The 18,818-nt window shown below is 36.1% G+C and overlaps 1 pseudogene; it reads left to right on the top strand.

The window, feature by feature from the left end:
* LOC130684465 (tigger transposable element-derived protein 1-like) overlaps positions 1–14,273 on the top strand; it is a 47,579-nt pseudogene extending 33,306 nt beyond the window's left edge.
* Positions 14,274–18,818: the final 4,545 nt, after the last annotated feature.

The following is an 18,818-nucleotide window of genomic DNA, read 5'->3' as shown; positions in this document are numbered from 1 at the left end:
AATAAGACCTGAAATAATATCCTGATTTATATCATGAAGGTACTTTGCTGGTGAGAGGTTATATCGATCCGTAACCAAGAGTTCAATAACATTAGCAAAGATGGTATAAAAGACTCAAGATTAGAGCTTCCCTCTTGCTGGTGGCCTCTGTTCTTTTACTGACATCAATTTGATATCTCAGTGTCGGGACAGGGTTCCACTGTAGCAAGTTTTCACTGAATCCCTAGCCCAAGTCTATACACATAAATCACTTATCACTTTGTCACAATTTTCAATTTGATCTTAGTTTCTCTTATGAAATTTCCTCAAGTGATTTATCTTACTAATTTTACATTAATTTGATAGTACTTTATATTCTGGACATATCATTGTTAGGAGTGTTTCAACCAAAAGTGAATACCACCACCAGCATTAATATCCTTTGAAGCAGTGGAAATTCTGAGAAAAGGATGCACATCTACTAAGCATAACCATACTTACTCATTATATATTTTATTTTTTAATGCTTAAAAATTGGAATGTAGTAAAACTTGCAATGCTACATCAATTTGACTGAGTCAATTGTATCAGAGATACTGAGTCACACCATGTATCAGGCTCCCTGAGAAATGCTGAGCATTGATATCCCAGAGGCAATTAGGCATGGAAACTGCTCTTAGGAAGTAAGAGGACCTTGGAGAATAAAAGACATGACTTGACAACTCTAAAACAATAAGGTTACAATTAAATCACAAGTACAGTGCTTGGAGAATTCATGAAATGAGACACTAATTACAGCTTTTATGCTATAAACGAGATAAGATAAAAAGAAAATTTTTTCATTTGTTCCATATCAAAATCTGTTTAAAATGATTGCTTCTGTCTGTGAAAAAATACACATATACAAATACAAAAATTAAATTTATGAACAGTTGCATGTTATTTGGAAACCAGTGTCGTGTTACTGGGAACACAAGTAAAGAACACCTGATTTATTCACCAGAGATTTATTGAGTATTTATGACATACCAGGCCCTAAGTTAGGTCAAGCATGTACTAATGAGAGCCCTCACACAGGACAGTAGAACTAGATCTTACTTTCAAAGGAAGGAGTAGCGAAGAATTTGTGGCTATATTTAACCTATGAAAATAGTGTATATATATAGAGAGAGAGAGAAAAAATTGCTTATGCCCTGTATACAGTATAGTCCATGACCTTCCAGAATTAATGCTCCTTTGTATTCAGATGACCTTCAGCAATGGCCCACACAAATGTTACAAATGTTAAACATTTATCATCATATTTCTGAGAGTATATTTTCAGCATTGTGCTTTTCTCACCTGTTCCTGTATTTTTCTATTTTCTAAATCCTACATCTAGATTTGTTCATCTAAACAAAGACCCTGAGAAGAAAAATCCTCTTCCTGGTCAAGGACTATTTAAGAAACCATTATCCATCCTGCAGAATTTGAAACTTCAAGTCAGTTTTTCTCTCTATTCTCTTTTGAATTTTATATTTTGATTTTCTGCCTCAAGATGTGTAAAGCTCCAGACCTGTTCCTAAGACTGCTAATTGGCTCCTGTACTTGTGTTTTCTATTCATGTGTCCAAATTGTGGTGTCAAGTCGTGTATATTTCTTAGAAGACTGGTTTGTCTTGCTTTTGCTAACCGTTGTGGTGACCCAGAATTCTGAGCCAGAAATTCAGTTCTGTGACAGACCCTGCTTGCTAGGTCTCTGCACCATCTATTTCTCAATTCCTAGCCAGCCTTCTGGGATAAAAGTCTGTGACTCATTCTCGATCTCCCCAGCCACAGCCTCCTCTTACCATGAGTTAACCAGGCAATGCTGCCACGGTCGGACTTGCTGCCCTTCTTTTGCATCTCTGTGGTCCCTCTGCCCCAGTTCCACTACCAACACAGACACAGTAAGACATCCCTTGGGTCTCACTCACTGCCAGGAAAGCTCATGTGTAGCCAAATCCAGAATTAAATACTTTGATATGTTGGACCTGTTTTGACATTGTAGTAATGGTGACATGACCAATTTGGTTTTATCAGATTCATTAAATCACGTGCATCATGCATGATTAATCAACAAGATGGCAGCCACATGTAAATAGCTACTGGGCACACTGCCACATGTAAATATTAGCTGATTATATCTGTTTCAAATGTTCAAGCAATAAGCATTTTATCTGAGAAGAAATGGTAAAAGGTAGTCCTTTGTTCAATACAATTCAAATCTCATTTTTTAGAGAGGTACTAAATATTGTGCAAAGAATTATCTGACTCATCGTATAAAGATTTGACAACTATTCATACAATAGACAATACATTATCCTTAATGGCAAAGAAATTACATTAGCTAGAGTACTTGAAACTCTCTGCTTATTGGTAATAGACACTAATCTAAAAAGTAGTAATCTCTCCACTTACTTTCATTTTGATATACATTCGTTTGAGCAGAAGGAGATTTTATCAAGCATGATAATGCTCCACTAGTTCTGCCAGCAACAGAGTAAACCTCCAGCTATAAAATATTTTGCCTTTACAAAAGAAACATGCCAAATGAAAAAAAATATTGCTTTTCCCAAAAAATGATTTGTATGTGTATGAGTATACTAGATAAATATTCAAAGATCTTTGAAACTGAATGTTGCTTGTTTGTGATAATTTATATTGGGGATACCTCTTAAAGTTTATTCTTGAAAAACCTTCATACAAAATGCTTTCACTGTAGCAGGGATTTTTAGACATATTGTGATAATTACAAGTTCAGTGCATCACTCTCTAAATACAGTAGTTTACCTGTGAGGTGATACATGAGTGACATGAAATAATGCATCCTGAACATTCAGATATGTCAGGTACTGTGTCGTGTCTGCATATGGGGCAGAGATTCCAGGTTGAGGTTAATACCGTTCATCTTACTGTTTTGCAAAAAGTCCTACATTTGTATTTTTTAGTACATCCAATTCTCACAGTAATTTTGTAAGTTTTGCATGACGATATTAGGATTTTCACTTTAGAGCTACCAAAAAAAAAAAAATAGAAGAGAACTGACTTGTATCTAGCATTACCCATTCTTGGTATACAAAGAGCTGTGATCAAGATTCCCTGAATCAGTCTCTGCACTCTATTTCCATTTAGAGAAAATATTTTCATTCACACATATCTGTAAGCTCTATTTTATAATGAGAATTTATTTAGAAGATGCAAGTAATAAGATGACTTAGATATAACTCTTTCCTTCATAGTCTATGGAAGAAGAAAACATGTAAATAAATGTAAAATAATGAGAATCAAAGTGTAGTAAACTGGAATATGGGAGTGAAGGATGGTTTCCAGGAGGAGTGATAATCAGTCTTGACATTTGTGTGAGGACCTGTTACTAGTCAAATTAAATGAAAGAAATGGAGAAAGGGGGAGAAATAGGAGAATGAGGGCACACTTAATTGCCTGGAGGCAGAGAGAGGCTAATGCGTTTGGACAACCACAGGTGGTTCAGAACAGCTGGACCACAGAGAGTGAGGAGTCAGTAACATGAGGGAGACTGGAAAGGTAAATAGAGGCCATAGGGGTGGGTTAGTATTGCTTCATTCTGAGAACAATGAGCACCACAAATTTAGTATAAGTGATTAAAAACAACGATGTTGGCTTAAAATAAAAAATTCAGATAGATTCCAATGCCTTTTTAAAAAATAACTGTGCTTCTCTATCAGCATCCTTCTGTTAAAGGACATTGCCTTAAGCAAAATATGGTCATATTTTTTGGAAGCTGTAAATATGACCTCATTTTATATTTCATTTTATATTTACATTTTATATTTCATTTTATTTCTAGAAAGGATTTTAAATAATAAATTAACAATTTAATGTCCCAACACCTGGCTCATTCTAGTCTGCTATGTGGAAAGAATTGTCTATTCAATGAACCAATTACTTTTCATCTTAATTTTATGCACTGGTTTGCACTTATAGTTTTGACTACTACAACCATGATTTAAATTAAGAAGACTAAGCATGATGATCCTTGAAGAGATCATGATATATTAGCAAAGTTAGATCACATGTCTATAGCAAGTAAGGAGAAAAAACATGTGGTGAAGGAATTCAGGCCCAGGGGAAAGACTGCAAGTAAAGAGAGGAAATCATTGATCATTGTGCAGTTGGGTCATGGGTTCTGCGGCATTCATTATATCATCCTTTCTACTTTTGTAGGTTTCATGATAAAAAATTAAAGAAAATTAATATCTTGTTTAACCTTGGCTTCTTCATGATCATCAGTAAAAGTATGAATTCTAAGCCAGCTTGGGGAAGTTTTACGTCTTCGAAACACTAAGAGGTCTTCTGCCACTACTTTTCTGATTAAGAGTCTAACTTGTATGTCAATTGTCCCAAGTCTGTACAAAACTTTAATCTGATCTCAATAAAAATTTCAACAAGATTTGTTTTTGCTTGAGGTAGAAAATTAGATTTTAGAGTTAATGTAGGAAAGTAATATCCAAGAAGAAACGAGAAAATCCTGAAAAATGAGTGAAGTGGGCAAGAGAAACAAACTAGTATTAAAAGAGATTATGGAATTTATATAATTTAACAACTTGGTATTGGTACATTAATAGATCAATAAAAGATTCTAAAAACCACCAACTAGGTGGTTTCCTCAAAATGCAAATGTCATGAATGAGAAAACACAAGGAAAATCTTGGATGGCTCTAAATACAGCTCCTTCCTTCAAGGAACTTAAATAGACATGAAAATCACAATATGCAATATCTGATTGGATTCTGAATATATAAAATTATATTTTGGGGGCAATTAGGTAACTTGGAATATGAACTTAACATAATACAATTTTATGATATAAATGTTAAATACTTTGGATGTTATAATGGTGTCATGGTTATGTAAGGAATGCTCTTATCTGAGAAGACAATGCTGAATTATGGAGGAATGACACTGCACCTTCTCGCAACTTTAAAAATCTAAAATGGAGGGTCCTATAGCTTAATTCCAGGATTTGCCAAAGCCCAGGGATCATGGCTGCCTGACGTTAGTGAGACTTGGTGCTTGAAGATTCAGAGATATGGACATTCATGGACAATCACCAGGCTTCCTTCCCATTTGTGCATAGATACTTAAGCTTCTGAGAAAGCAGCAAAGCAGTCAAAGAAAAGACCAATGGGTCTTACAAGTAAAAGTTCACCTTGACAACAAGAAATGTCTTTCTTTAAAAGGAAGGCAAGGTAGACTGCCAGTTTGAAGCCTATCTGGACCCAGAGTGCATAAACCCTGTTCCAGGGGACTCTGGAATCATATACCTCCCACCTGACAAACCCCAAGGATTATCTGAAGGGTCTGGACTGTGATCCTGATGGCATTAATTTGTAAATGAAAGACAGACCAATATTATGAATATCCCTGACACCATATCTATTTATGCATCCCATCAGTTCAGAATTCTTCCAAAGAATACTAATGCTGGCAAGGTATGGACGCAGAAGCTGACAGTTCACTCTGCTGTGAATATTATTAGGCACTTGACATCTTACATAGTGAAGAGAAAAGCATTTTATAACCTAAGATAAATGAAAACAACAGGGTCATTTTCCCAGGTTCTTGTCCTCAAAATAAATGGAATCTTGAGCATCTACTTTAACCTGAACTTTTTAGCAAAAACAGTTTGTTCCCGGTTTTTGCTAAGGTGATGCCTGAAGATATGACATGATCTGTCTGAATATGATAATCTTGTAAAGTTTTTTCACTATAAACATAATAATGTACACTTGGTAACCTTGGAATTTTTTTTTTCTTTTCAATGCTTGCTGTATTCTTTATTTGTTGAGACAGTCTTTTTAATGTCTGACTGCATATTTTTACAACCTTTTTCTTTCCTTTTCTAAATGATTTTGTCTCCAAATTTTCCTTTGACTGAGAAAAGGACTGTATTTCCCAGAGGCAGGTCACATTCTAAATTCCACTGAAGTTGGTGTTAGCAATGCATTTGTGGTATCAGCAGCCACCACACCAACTCAGGCAGGGAACAATGTCTGCAACAGAGGGGGAGAGCCAGGAAAGCTCCAGATCAGGGGGAACTCAGACTGCCCATCAATGCTAACAGTAGGAAACCTTCAGCACTGGTTTTATGTCAACAATGGTGGGCAGCAGAGCGGGTACGAATGGTGGTATAGCTGAAGAACTCCAAGGCCAGTTTAATCAACTGACTGTAACAACATTAAGTTAGTACCTTAATTGTTTATATGTCACAAAGGTTAAGAACAATGAAAGCAGGTGTCTAGTAGGAAGAAAGGCAGCAGAAGAAAAGAGGAAATTCTCAGTGAAAGAATATTCAGGATGTTGGAGGGAAGGCCACAGCAGTAATACCTGCTCCCTATGCTATTTTTGGGGGGGGTTTTAACAGTATAAATATTAGTGAAAAATAGTAAGGCTGACACATGTAAGTGTACAAGTAATATCCTTCAAGAGAGTCCACAAGGATGGTGTTCAGTGGTGAAGGAGTCAGTCATTTACCTTATCATAGGGCTTGGTCTGCCTAGAAAAGGATGTACTTTTTCTAGTTTGATAGAGGTGTCGTTTGGGTTAAAGGTGACCTTGCAAAAGAGGGCCTTAAGAGCCAAATTAAACAAGATAGAGTTAAGGTCATACAACCACAGGTGCAGAGCCAGTCAGGGGAAGTTTGACACTGGGGTTAGGTGGGTTGTATCAGGGCTGACTTCCTAGGAAAGCAACCTGCGCATTCACACAGACCTGCATTCAGTTTAGTTCTCTGCTGTCACATTTTTTAAATTCTTAATAACCCTCTCTTTGATCTTGTGTTTTGTAATTGAGGCATGGCAATAGAGCATGCACATGTGCAAAGGGGACACATGCAATATACATGCCTTTACCTCACTTATATACAGTGGGTGTGCTGTCCCTTGAGCACAGAATTCCATGGACACGTAGTGTGCAGTAGCTCAGCAAGGCTCAAGAAGACAAATTGTGTTACCATTATATCTGTGACCTTTAGGGGCCATAGATCAGAAGTTGCCTCAAACACAGAAAGAAGGCAGCAGTGTTCTAAGCAACACCTATGACCAAGGCATCTCTTCATCCTTGTTTACGCATATTACTCCCTTATATTAACCAACCTCTTAAGCTGAAAATGACAGCATAGGTGGGAAGGGAAAAGATCAGGCAACCTGCAGTTCCTTTTAATTTCCCATATCCTTATTCATCAGTAAGCGGATGGTAGAGAATGTTAGTAGATACAGGAATAGCAAGAAGCAAAATTAAAAAAAATAAAACAACTGAGTTAGCTTTGTGGAACATTTCCATTGCACTGGTAAGAATGAAATACAAATAAATGCATGAACTAAGAAATATGAATTGTGTAATTTTGGCAATTCAACCTATGATATAAATGGTTATATTTGCATTTAAAGCTGGCACTGCACAATAAGAGGAATAATAAAATGTATGCTAATAATTTAAATTTTTACTTTTTCTCAAATGAAAATAAAATGAAGTGGCTAATAAAAAAGCATCGTTGACAGACAACAGAGGAAAGGAAAAACTTTACATTTTAGTTCCTTTAGGGGCACTTTTCCTCCCCTGCTTTTTGAACAAGGAGCTCCATGCTTTCCTTCTGCTCTGACTCTGCCTAATGATGCACTGAGGAAGTCGGAGTAGAGGCTTCCACGCTTGGAGGAGAACTGAGCTGGCCCAGATGTGAGAACAGTACGCTTTCCTCTCAGAAAACCACAGATTCAGAGGATTTTGGAATGAGGCACATATACCCAAGCATGACAAAATAGGAACCTTGCTTGTGGGAAGTAATAAAAAAAAAGAACAAACAGATAAACCAGTCCTTTAACCATGTGAAACATAAACCTGAGGGGAAAAAAATACATATGGACTTTAAAATTAGGCATTGCTGTCCAAAAAACAAACATTAAAACCAAGCAAAAATCAGAAAAACGTAACAGTAACAACCAAAAAGAACCTTCAAAAATTAATGAGAAACTAGCAAACTTGGGTCAATATTATAGATAACACATTGTTTTCTCTCTTCTTTTTAATTAGGAGCAATGTAACTGTAGGCTGATGAAATTTACTATATAGGTGACTTTACATAGGTTGAAAGGGTGAAATTGTATAAAACTAGTTACCACCCACCAAGACTAATGTCACAGACACACAAATGCATGGATGGAAATGTCTTGCTTGTACACAGAACTTTCCTGCTCCCACAGAAAGAGACAGTGAGGGAAATCATACAAACTCACACTCAGACTACTGCTTGGGGAAAAGAGAGTGTCCAATATTTTCATGAAATGGTACCACAGATTACAAATGCTGAGACATGGCAATGAGTTCAGTGCCCTCGTCTGGCAGGTTGGCCAAGGATTCCTTAAGATCAGGGTTGTAATATTGTATAAGGTTTTGCAGTCAGAAAGGCATTGATTGAAATACCAGTTCTATGACTCATCAGCTATATGAATTAGAGCAAACAATTTAATCTCTATAGGTCTTGGTTTCGATATGTATAAAGTGGGACAAGAGAGTACTTACCTTTCAAGGTTGATGTAAACTTTAAATGAAGTAATAGCATGAAGGACTTAGCCTAATAGCTAATGTAATAGATAATTGCTAGTATTGATATGTAAATATACTCAATAATTATTCATACACAATTTATTATTCTATGTACTCAATAAATGCTTGTTATTATTGCTGCATGATTATTGTATAGTTAAACAGCATCTAGGATATATTCCTACAGAGAATAGTTACACATTTGAAAAATATCTCCTACTATGTAGTTAAGGGCACTGAAATTACACATTTAAAATATTTTCATTTGTTTCAGGAAAATGACCCAGAGGGTAGCATGTATGAATCAGTTTAATGTCAGAGCACATCTCACCAAGAAAAGTTAACTTAGAGAGGACCCCTTCAAAAATACATCAGAAGAAAAGCAAGCTTTGACTTACAGAAGGGGGGTGGGAGGGAATGAAGAGAAGAGAGAGAGAGAGAGAATAAATTCTCAGAGAGTTCAATCTCCAAAAAAGGTAGAGTGAACCCCAAGAAACCTATTGATTGTTTCAGGGACCTGGGGACCTTCAGCAACATTGTACTGTTAGGTGGAAAAGGTAGAAATACAGAAAGTAGAAGGGGCAAACAACAGGTTTTGAAGTCATCTTTGTTTATTTCAGTTGGATATAGAATGGATTTGAGAATAAGAATTAGATGTGGCAGAAAAGAGTAAATTTATATAAAAAATGTGAGGGGTTCTATTTTTATAAAAATGAGAATCAAATTTAACCTTTGGTGAAGTTGTTTCCTCCTTTCCTTCCCTCTTACTTTTCTTGCTCCCTTCCTTCCTCCCTTATCACACACCTAATAGATAGTAATTGTTGTACTACGTATTGGGCATATGCACAAAAAAAACAGTCCCAACACTGTAAGAGCTCATAGCTTAAAAGGAAGAATCAAAGACAAGCAAAACTATAGACATACAGCCTAGAGTGGAGACACAGAGGAAGGACTATGGACTATCAGTTTCTGGAGTGCTAAAGAGAGGCTTTAGAGGAACTAAAGATCAGCTCAAATATCCAAACTGAGTTTTAGATTATTGTTTTTCATATGCACATGGGAATAACTGGTATTTCAAAGAGAAAGAACACCATTAAGAAAACTAACAAATCGGTGTCCCAGCATAACATATATGGAAATACCTACATATAACATGGCTGAGTTTGGGTTGGAAGGGGATTAGTTGCAAGGATGCTTTAATCAGTTGTGTCTTTATCATGGAGGGCCTCATTTGTCAGGTTAATGTGTTTAGAGAAATAAAAAATAATAATACCTATGATAAATTTTTTGGAAATATTGGCATCTTTCAAAATAATTACTGCCTTCTTCTTCTGCCCTCAGTTATAATGTGTGCACATTTCTTAAGCCATAAGGGAAACTTGCCCCTGCAAACTATTCTCTTGGCACCTAAATACAGTTACTTCTAGGGCTTGTGTATAACGATTTGTTGTGTTACAGAGGACAGAAGTGGCTACTGTAATTATGGGCTCAACTCAGTAGCATGGATGACACAGGCAATACAGTTACCTAAGAGTCTGTCAATATTTTGCTGTGGTCCAGGACACACACACAAATGCTGTAGGTTGCTTTCATAGAAACTAAAATTGTTATTTAGGTAGTTGGCCTCCAAATTTTATTGAGTTCATGACTCATAGACCTTTACAGTTGCTTATTTTGTCTAAGTACTTAAGGGATATATTTTATATTTAATTCATTCATATTGACTTAAAAGGAGATCATATTGTCTTAAAGGAGACGTTCTGCAGCAGTATTACAGAAATATTTCTTTGCTGGTGTGGCTGATTTTTATACATGGGATAAAATACTCTCTAAAAGGTTGCTTTGGCAGTTACAATAAAGAAGTGGACTATTTTTGATGTTTGACCATTGAAAGCTTTTAGATCTCCATTACTCTTCCATGTCTTCTCTTTATCTGGAAAACTAGGATGAGAAGATCAACTTAGGCCCTTTATCTCATCAGGTCAAGGGAATTTTAAGTAGTATAACCTCTAGCCCGCATGGGAATCCCCCATCCCAGCAACACTCGCTAAGCACAATGATAGCCCAGCCATCCTCCATCTTTCAACCTCATCCTTGACTTGACTTCTCATCAGACCTCTCTTGTTCTGAAAATCCCCACCTCTCCAAGGAAACCCCAGCTTACCGTGAGTACTAAATACATGTTATTCACTGTGTCATCTGTCTGGATATCCAAATAAATTGCTGTATAGGCAATCATGCCAGCCTCTGGACAGACTTATCAAAACAACCATACTGAAACTCATTAGTGGTTTTTAAGCTTTTTTCTAACCAAGTACACCCAAAGGATCTGATACCTCCATTAATGAGCAAAGCCAACATTAACAAGATTCCCATAGAGTGAAGACAATAGGGAAGTTGTTCATGTGAAGACCTATTATGAATTGCTGCCCTTCTAGATAATTCTTTCATGTCTTTGAAGATTTCACCATGGATTCCTGCAAAAGAATGGTCAATGGTATCAGAATTTTTTTTGTCCTATTCCTAAAATACAAAATAGCAAAAAAATTTTCTATATGATAATGAAAAATTTTAAAAATAACCTTTATATGCAAAGATAGAACTATATATAAACGGTGATTACTTGTGCCTTGTTGAAATTGCAGTCAGTTTTTAATATGAATTTTCCAGATATTCTACAAATTTTTTTTAATTTTTAACAGTTTATTAAGACATGTTTCACACACCATACAATTCACCCATTTGAAAATATATACTCAATATGTTTTTAGTATATTTACAATGTTGTGCAATCATTACAATCAATTTTAGAACATTTTTTCTGCTCCCCAAAGCAACTCAGTTCCATGAGCAGTCAGTTTTCACTGTTCTCTACCCTTGTTACAGCCCTAAGCAGCCATGAATCTACTTTCTGCCTCCAGAATTTCTTTGTGGACATTTCAGATATAATAAGTGGCTTTGGTGTCTGGCTTTTTTGACTTCGCGTAATAATTTCAACATTCATCCATGTCGTAGCATGTGTCAGTATTTCACCCCTTTGTATTGTGAGTAATTTTTCATTGTATAGATATACTATATCTTGTTTATCCATTTATCAGTTGATAGATATTTAAGCTTTTCCCATTATTTGGCTATTAAGAATAATGCCTTTATACACATTAATGTACAAGCCTTTATATGGACATATGTTTTCATTTTTCTTGGATACATACCTGGGAATGGAATTAAAAAAATGGAACCCTCATACAGTGGTGGTGGGAATCTAAAAAGTACAACCACTTTGAAAAACAGTTTGTCAATCAAACAGTTTGTCAATCTATCAGAAATTTGATAAAATTGTCAAAAGAATAAAGCAGTATTAATATTATACAAATATTAAAATATGATTATTACCATGTAATTTTATCGATAAAACAATGTCATTTTAGTGATATAGAAAAACTTTCCCTATTTGCAAAGCTTGATTAAGAAAATGTGAATTTTTAATTCAGTCCATTTATCTAATATCTTATCTACCTATGTCTGTGTATCCATCTAACCATCTATCTGTCTAGAAGCTATCTTCCGACATCTTTCACCTTTTTCTCAAAATTCTACCCTTAAATGGAGTTAGATCAGCATAATCTGATATGGGATTATATTTACTTGGAACATGCAAAATTGCTTCCAATAGGTAACATTTTAATGCATTATTCTTAGCTTTTATAGGAGATTCCCAGTAATCTGCCATTTAAAGCATATTATAGGCATACCTTGTTTTACTGTACTTGTCTTTATTACACTTCAAGGATATTGTGTTTTTTACAAATTGAAGGTTTTTGTCAACCCTGCGTCAAGCAAGTCTGTCAGTACCATTTTTCCAACAGAGTTTGATCAACTTTGTGCCTCTGTGTCAAATTTTGGTAGTTCTTGCAATATTTCAAGCTTTTATTATATTGATTATAGTTGTCTGTGGTCAGTAATCTTTGATGTTACTACTGAAACTATTTAGGTGCACTATGAACAATGCCCACATAAGACAGCAAACTTAATAAATGTTTTATGTGTTTTAATTGCTCCACTGACTGGCCACCCCCATCTCTCTCCCTTTCCTCATGCCTCCCTATTCTCTGAGACACAACAACATTGAAATTAGGCCAATTAATAACCATTCAAAATCAAGTGAAAAGAAGAATCAAAAATTGAAAGCTAGAAATGATTAAGCTTAGTGAGGAAGCCATGTTGAAAGTCAAAGACAGGCCAAAAGTTAGGCCTCTTGCACTAGTTAGCCAAGCTGTGAATACACAGGAAAATTTCTTGAAGGAAATTAAGAGTGTTACTCCAGTGGACACATGAATGATAAGAAAACCTTACTGCTGATATGGAGAAAGTTTTAGTGGTCTGGAGGAGATCAAACCAGCTACAATACGCATTTAAGCCAAAGCCTAAGCCAGAGCAAAGCCCTAACTCTCTTTAAATCTATGAGGCTGAGAAAGATGAGGAAGCTGTAGAAGTAAAGCTGGAAGCTGGCAGAAGTTGGTTCATGAGGTTTAAAGAAAGAAGTCATCTCTATAACATAAAAGTAAAGGGTGAAGCTGCAAGTGCTGATGTAGAAGTTGCAGCCAGTTATCCTGAAGATCTAACTCAGATAATTAACGAAGGTGCTACACTAAACAACAGATTTTCATTGTAGGCAAAATAGCCTTCTCTTGGAAGAAGGTGCCATCTAAGATTTTCATAGGTAGAGAGAAGTCAGTGCCTGGCTTCAAAGCTCCAAAGGCCAATCTGACTCTCTTGTTAAAGACTAATAGAGCTGGTGACTTTAAGGTGAAGCCAACGTTCATTGACCATTCTGAAAATCCTAGAGCCCTTCAGAATTTTGCTACATCTATTCTGCCTGAGCTCTGTAAATGGATGACAGCACATCTGTTTACAACATAGTTTACTGAATATTTCAAGCCCACTGTTGAGACCTACTGCTAAGGAAAAAAAAGATTCCTTTCAAAATATCACTGCTTATTGACAATGCACTTGGTCACCCAAGAGTTCTGATGGAGACGGATGGTGAGATAAATATTATTTTCATGACTGTTAACAAAATATCCATTCTGAAGCCCATGGATCGAGGAGAAATTTTGGCTTTCAAGTTTTATTATTTAAGAAACTTATTTCATAAGGCTATAGCTGCCATAGATAGTGACTCCAATGATAGGTCTGGGAAAAGTAAATTGAAAACCTTCTGAAAAGGATTCACCATTGTAGATACTATTAAGAACATTTGGATTCATAGAGAGAAGTGAAAATATCAACAGTACGGGAGTTTTGAAGACATTGATTCCAACCCTCCTAGATGGTTGTGATGGGTTCAAGACTTCAGTGGAGGAAGTACCTGCAGAGGTAGCAGAAAAAGCAAGTGACCTAGAATTAGAAGTGGAGCCTGGGGATGTGACTCATTTGCTTCAATCTCATGGTGAAACTTGGACAAATGAGGAGCTGCTTCTTGGTTAGAAGCAAAGAAAATTTCTTGAAATGGAAACTACTCCTGGTGAAGATGTGAAGAATGTTGAAACGACAACAAAGGATTTAGAATATTACAGAAACTTAGCTGATAAAGCATCAGCAGTGTTTGAGAGAATGAACTCCAGTTTCAAAAGAAGTTCTACTGTGGATAAAATATATCAAACAATATTTCACCCTATAGAGAAATTTTATTAAAGGAAGAGTCAATTCAACAAAGTGTCATATTTTAAGAAATTGCCATAGCCATTCAGCCTTCAGTACCTACCACCCTACAGTGATCAGCCACCAATACAGAAGCAGGACTCATCACCAGCAAAAAGATTATGACTTGCTCAGACAATAGCACATTTTAACAATGAAGTATTTTTTAATTAAGGCATATATAATTTTTTTAGATATAATGCCATTGCACTAGAAATAGGCTATGTAGGAGTGTAAACATAGCATTTGTATTCATTGGGAAAGCAAACACTTCATTTGACTCACTTTATTGTGATACTTGCTTTAGTGCAGTGATCTGGAATCAAACCCACAGTATATGTGAGGTATGTCTATACTGTTTGATGTGTAGAAATGCAAATTGAGAGCTCATTTACTACATTGTTCATATTGCTGCCTCTGAGGATATTACTCTGCTTGGGCTGCCATAAAAGAATACCACATACTAGGTGGCTGAAATCGTAGACATTTCCTTTCTCACAGTTCTGAAGTTGGAAGTCCAAGTTCAGGGCCCAGCAAAGTTCGTTTTTGATCAGGACTGTCTTTCTGGTTCACCAGCGGCCACCTCCCCACTGTATCCTCATACGACTGTTTTCTGTGTGCACATGTCATCGGTACATGTATGGCATCTTTTACTTTTCTTACAAAAATATCAGCCCTTTTGGATTAGGTCCCAAGCCTTATGACTTCATGTAGTCTTAATTATCTCTTTAAAGACTCAGTCTCCAAATACAGCCACACTGTGGGGTTAGAGCCTCAACATATGGATTTGGAGGGACAATTTGACCACAATATTAAAGTATCCTGCTTTTGCTTGTAGATCTTAGTGTCATAATGCAGCTTTGATCACCTAAAGAATGACGTAGCTCTGCTCTGTGATAACCATGGTAGCTATATAACTTGTTTTAGTCACAGAGTCTATCTTCAGGTTCAATGACCACAAATATATGGCCAGTATAACCTGAGTGCATGGGTGGGGTTGTCTCTCTGCCATTCCTTTTCTTCCACCTCCTCATTTCACCAACCTTACCCAGGGATGACTGTCTACTTCCATTTATGTTTTCCTCTATTTTTGATTGCTGCTTCTTACTTATTTTTTGCCAGAATTTTATTGTTCATGTTCTGGTTGTTGGACGCATTGAATCTTTTCTGAAACAAGGCAAAAATACATAAAGAAAAAAATGTATAGTCGATATAGTCAGAGGACTTGAATCATTTCAGGGATAGAACCTGAGTCCGTTATATACATGCCAACCATGTACCTGTACCTGTAATGCTAGTTTACTGTTTCCACTCTTTTTCATTTTTTCACTTTCCTTTTGAATCTCCTTTAAAGCAGAAAGTTAAAAGGCTTTTAAGGGAATATATTTCCATTCATTATAGCAAAAAACATGTTGTGAGTCTTTTATATGCAGGTATCAAAAGAATCACACTGGTGCTAACAAGAAAGAATTGCATTATAATGTCATTTTTCAGTATCTACATATTCTTTTCCTAAAAGAACAGAGTATTTTGGGGAGAAGGAACAAAAATAAAAAGACAGACCCCTCTCACTCTTTGCATACCTTATCCATATTCACCACTGTGCCTGAAAGATTTCCCAATTCTTGAAATAAGACTATTGTGCCAAGAATTTAAAAGTCTCTTTCCCTTAACTTCATTAAGTATCTCCCAAGGATATATAGGGCAGTAATGGAAAGAGAAAGAGAATACAGATAAAAAGTGAGACATTTCTAATGGAATTTTAAGCTCAATAATATGTACTTCCAGGTGCAACTAATGTTTGTTTAGAGAAGAACAAGGTGATTAGGGAAGATGATCTCTAATAGATGGTTGTGGATGTGAGAGATCCAAAACACCTTTAAGAGATGTACGAGACTCGTGTTTGTTCTGCACTTCATTGGATAAATTAACTCATTTGTGAGTATCTAAAAGAATGTAACTTACTGAAAGGAATAAACTTATTGGCCAAATCATGATCTATTGTATTTTTATAAAAATAAATTGTATTTTTATAAAAATAAAAGGTGAATATGGTTCCTTGAAAACAAATTTAAAATTTCTCCATGAAAGGGAAATGTACAGTGAGACTGGGTGTAAGGAAAAGAAACAGAAACACATGTAGCAGTTCTGTCTAGGTCACTAATAACTAGGACATTTCTAGAAGACAACTGTGGATTTTAAATACTGATTTTATCAACCACAGTAATATATAGTCCTATTACTAGTTGAAGACACCTTACGATAAAAAGTATACTAGAATAGGAAGTAGAAATGAAGGCTTGAGCCAAGGTCCAAATTTTGTTAGCTCTGTGACCTTAAACATTTCATTTTAGTTTCCCAGATCCCCCAAAATATCTGTCTTATCTATCTGGCCCAACTGTTTAACAGTCAAATGGACAAAGGAGCGAAGGACAGATATGCAGTTATCATATATTCACAAGATGTTACCACCACTGTTACCCTATTATTTAACATTACTAAGCTCTTATTTTTCAAATGTTCTACAATTGGCACATTCAACACCTGAAATATTTCTATTTTGATTTTAAGGATGACACAGAGCCATCAGTAATATATAAAAAGCTGACAACAAGGAACTTCATTATAGGCATAAGTAAAAGAGCATTTTATGTGTTGATGTGTTATATTCTAAGGTTGTGAAGAGTAAAGCATGCCCTCATGTGTGCTAGGACTGCACGACACAGGAGAATGACTATGTAGTAGCAGAGGCCATGTGCCAAATGACAAATAGAGAATTGCAGATTACGAAGATTTTAGAGAAGTGACAAATTCTATTCTTTAGCTGCCACTGTCTTATATTTAGAAGAACCATTCCATAGGACAGTGTGGGTGAAATTGAAACATTTCCAGAATATCTTGCCTGGCTTTAGTATATCTGCATATCAATAGGCATTCAGAGGTGGAAAGAAGTATGGCTTTAGTGCATTTGCATCTTTCCTCAGGGGTGGAGAAGTTCATCTCCATATCAGTGGGTGATTACCTGGGCAACAGAGGGCTTATCTGTACCTGAGAGGTGAAGGGGAGGGCCGGTGTGGTTGCTGCTTGAGCAGAGAAGAAAGACGGCCTGGGACTGCAATTTGTGAGCAATAAACGGGTTTTAAACTCTATTTCTCCCTTTGACTGAGTTTGGTTTTTAGGGGTATTTTGCCCTGGGATTTCCTCTCCCCAGACTTACAGACAGTATTTGGAAAACTATGACCTGTGGGTCAATTCTGGCATGCTGCCTGTTGTTGTAAATAAAGTTTCATCAGAACATAATCATGCTCATTCTTACGGCTATTTTTGTGGTATACTGGTATAGTTGGATAGTTGCAAAACAGACTGTGTGGCCTACAATATTTATTATCTGTTCCTTTAGAAAAAGTTTGCTGATCCAGATCTAGCTTACTCTCTCATTTATGTAATTAGAAACCTCCCAGAAGTCGTGTAAGGATGATTGAACCATTAAAATCATATTTGTAATCATAGACTTGGGTATTAACTTGGGTTGCTGATCTAACATAATGCTTGTCGAATGTGAATATGAACATCAATTGTGTAGTGTAATGGTAAAATGTTGAATTTTTTTTTTCTGGAAAGGGAGTCTGTTAGTTTACTGTGTCTCCTTGAGAGCACAAAAGGTCTGATGAAAAGACTTAGCCTTTGATTTTTACAATGCAAGTTCCTGGGCCCTCTGATGCTTGGAACTATGTACATTTACCTCCAGAATTAGCTCAGGTTTCTCTCACATGCATAGATGACACAGTCACAAAATTTGTCCTCTTGGCTCTTATGGAAGAAAAGTTGTAATGTTCTCTCTTCTGTTGTTTATATAAATCTGTGTAAAATTCTGTCCAGATATTCTTTCACATGAAGAATAGCAGAATATGCCTCCCCATAATATGCTTCTTCGGCATAAGTATTACTTTAAGGGGATTATTTTTGAAAAAATGTAGACCCAGGAGAATCTTTGAAAACAGAGTAGAAGTTACCCTTTTACAAGGGAAATCTCTATTTTAAGGTTTCGCTATACCAGGAGGAGGAGAATGAGTAATCAAGAGAAAGTTTTTTCAATGGGAAAAACCTCCCATAACTGGCCTCCCTACCCACCAACATCTTTTGTCTTCAGCTGAAGATAGTATTTAAGGTGGTGGCTTGGGCCATTTCTGGGAGTTTACTCATTTTGCCTGGCTATTTCCCATGTACGGTGAAATGTACATGTGATTAAATTTCTGCTTATTTTTCTTTTGCTAATCTGTCTTTCATTACATGGGCGTATCAGCAAAGAACTTATTTGTCATCTGCTAGACACACTATCTTATAGGCATGAACTCTCATAATGCTTACCTGATATTAAAATGATGTTTTCCATCTCTCATTCTACATTAATATGGGAGGGGGGTGAGGGAGTGTCTTATTAGTAAAATTATTTTTATTTCCCTCAGAGTAAGGATTTGGCTAAAATGTAGATTCTTTTACATAGATTTGGTGTTATACCCAAAATGCTGCATTTCTAAC

This window comes from Manis pentadactyla, chromosome 8, assembly GCF_030020395.1.
Source record: "Manis pentadactyla isolate mManPen7 chromosome 8, mManPen7.hap1, whole genome shotgun sequence".
In the NCBI taxonomy this organism is placed as follows: Eukaryota; Metazoa; Chordata; class Mammalia; order Pholidota; family Manidae; genus Manis; species Manis pentadactyla.
The sequence above is the reverse complement of the archived record's forward strand: the minus strand, read 5'-3'. Positions and strand labels throughout refer to the sequence as shown.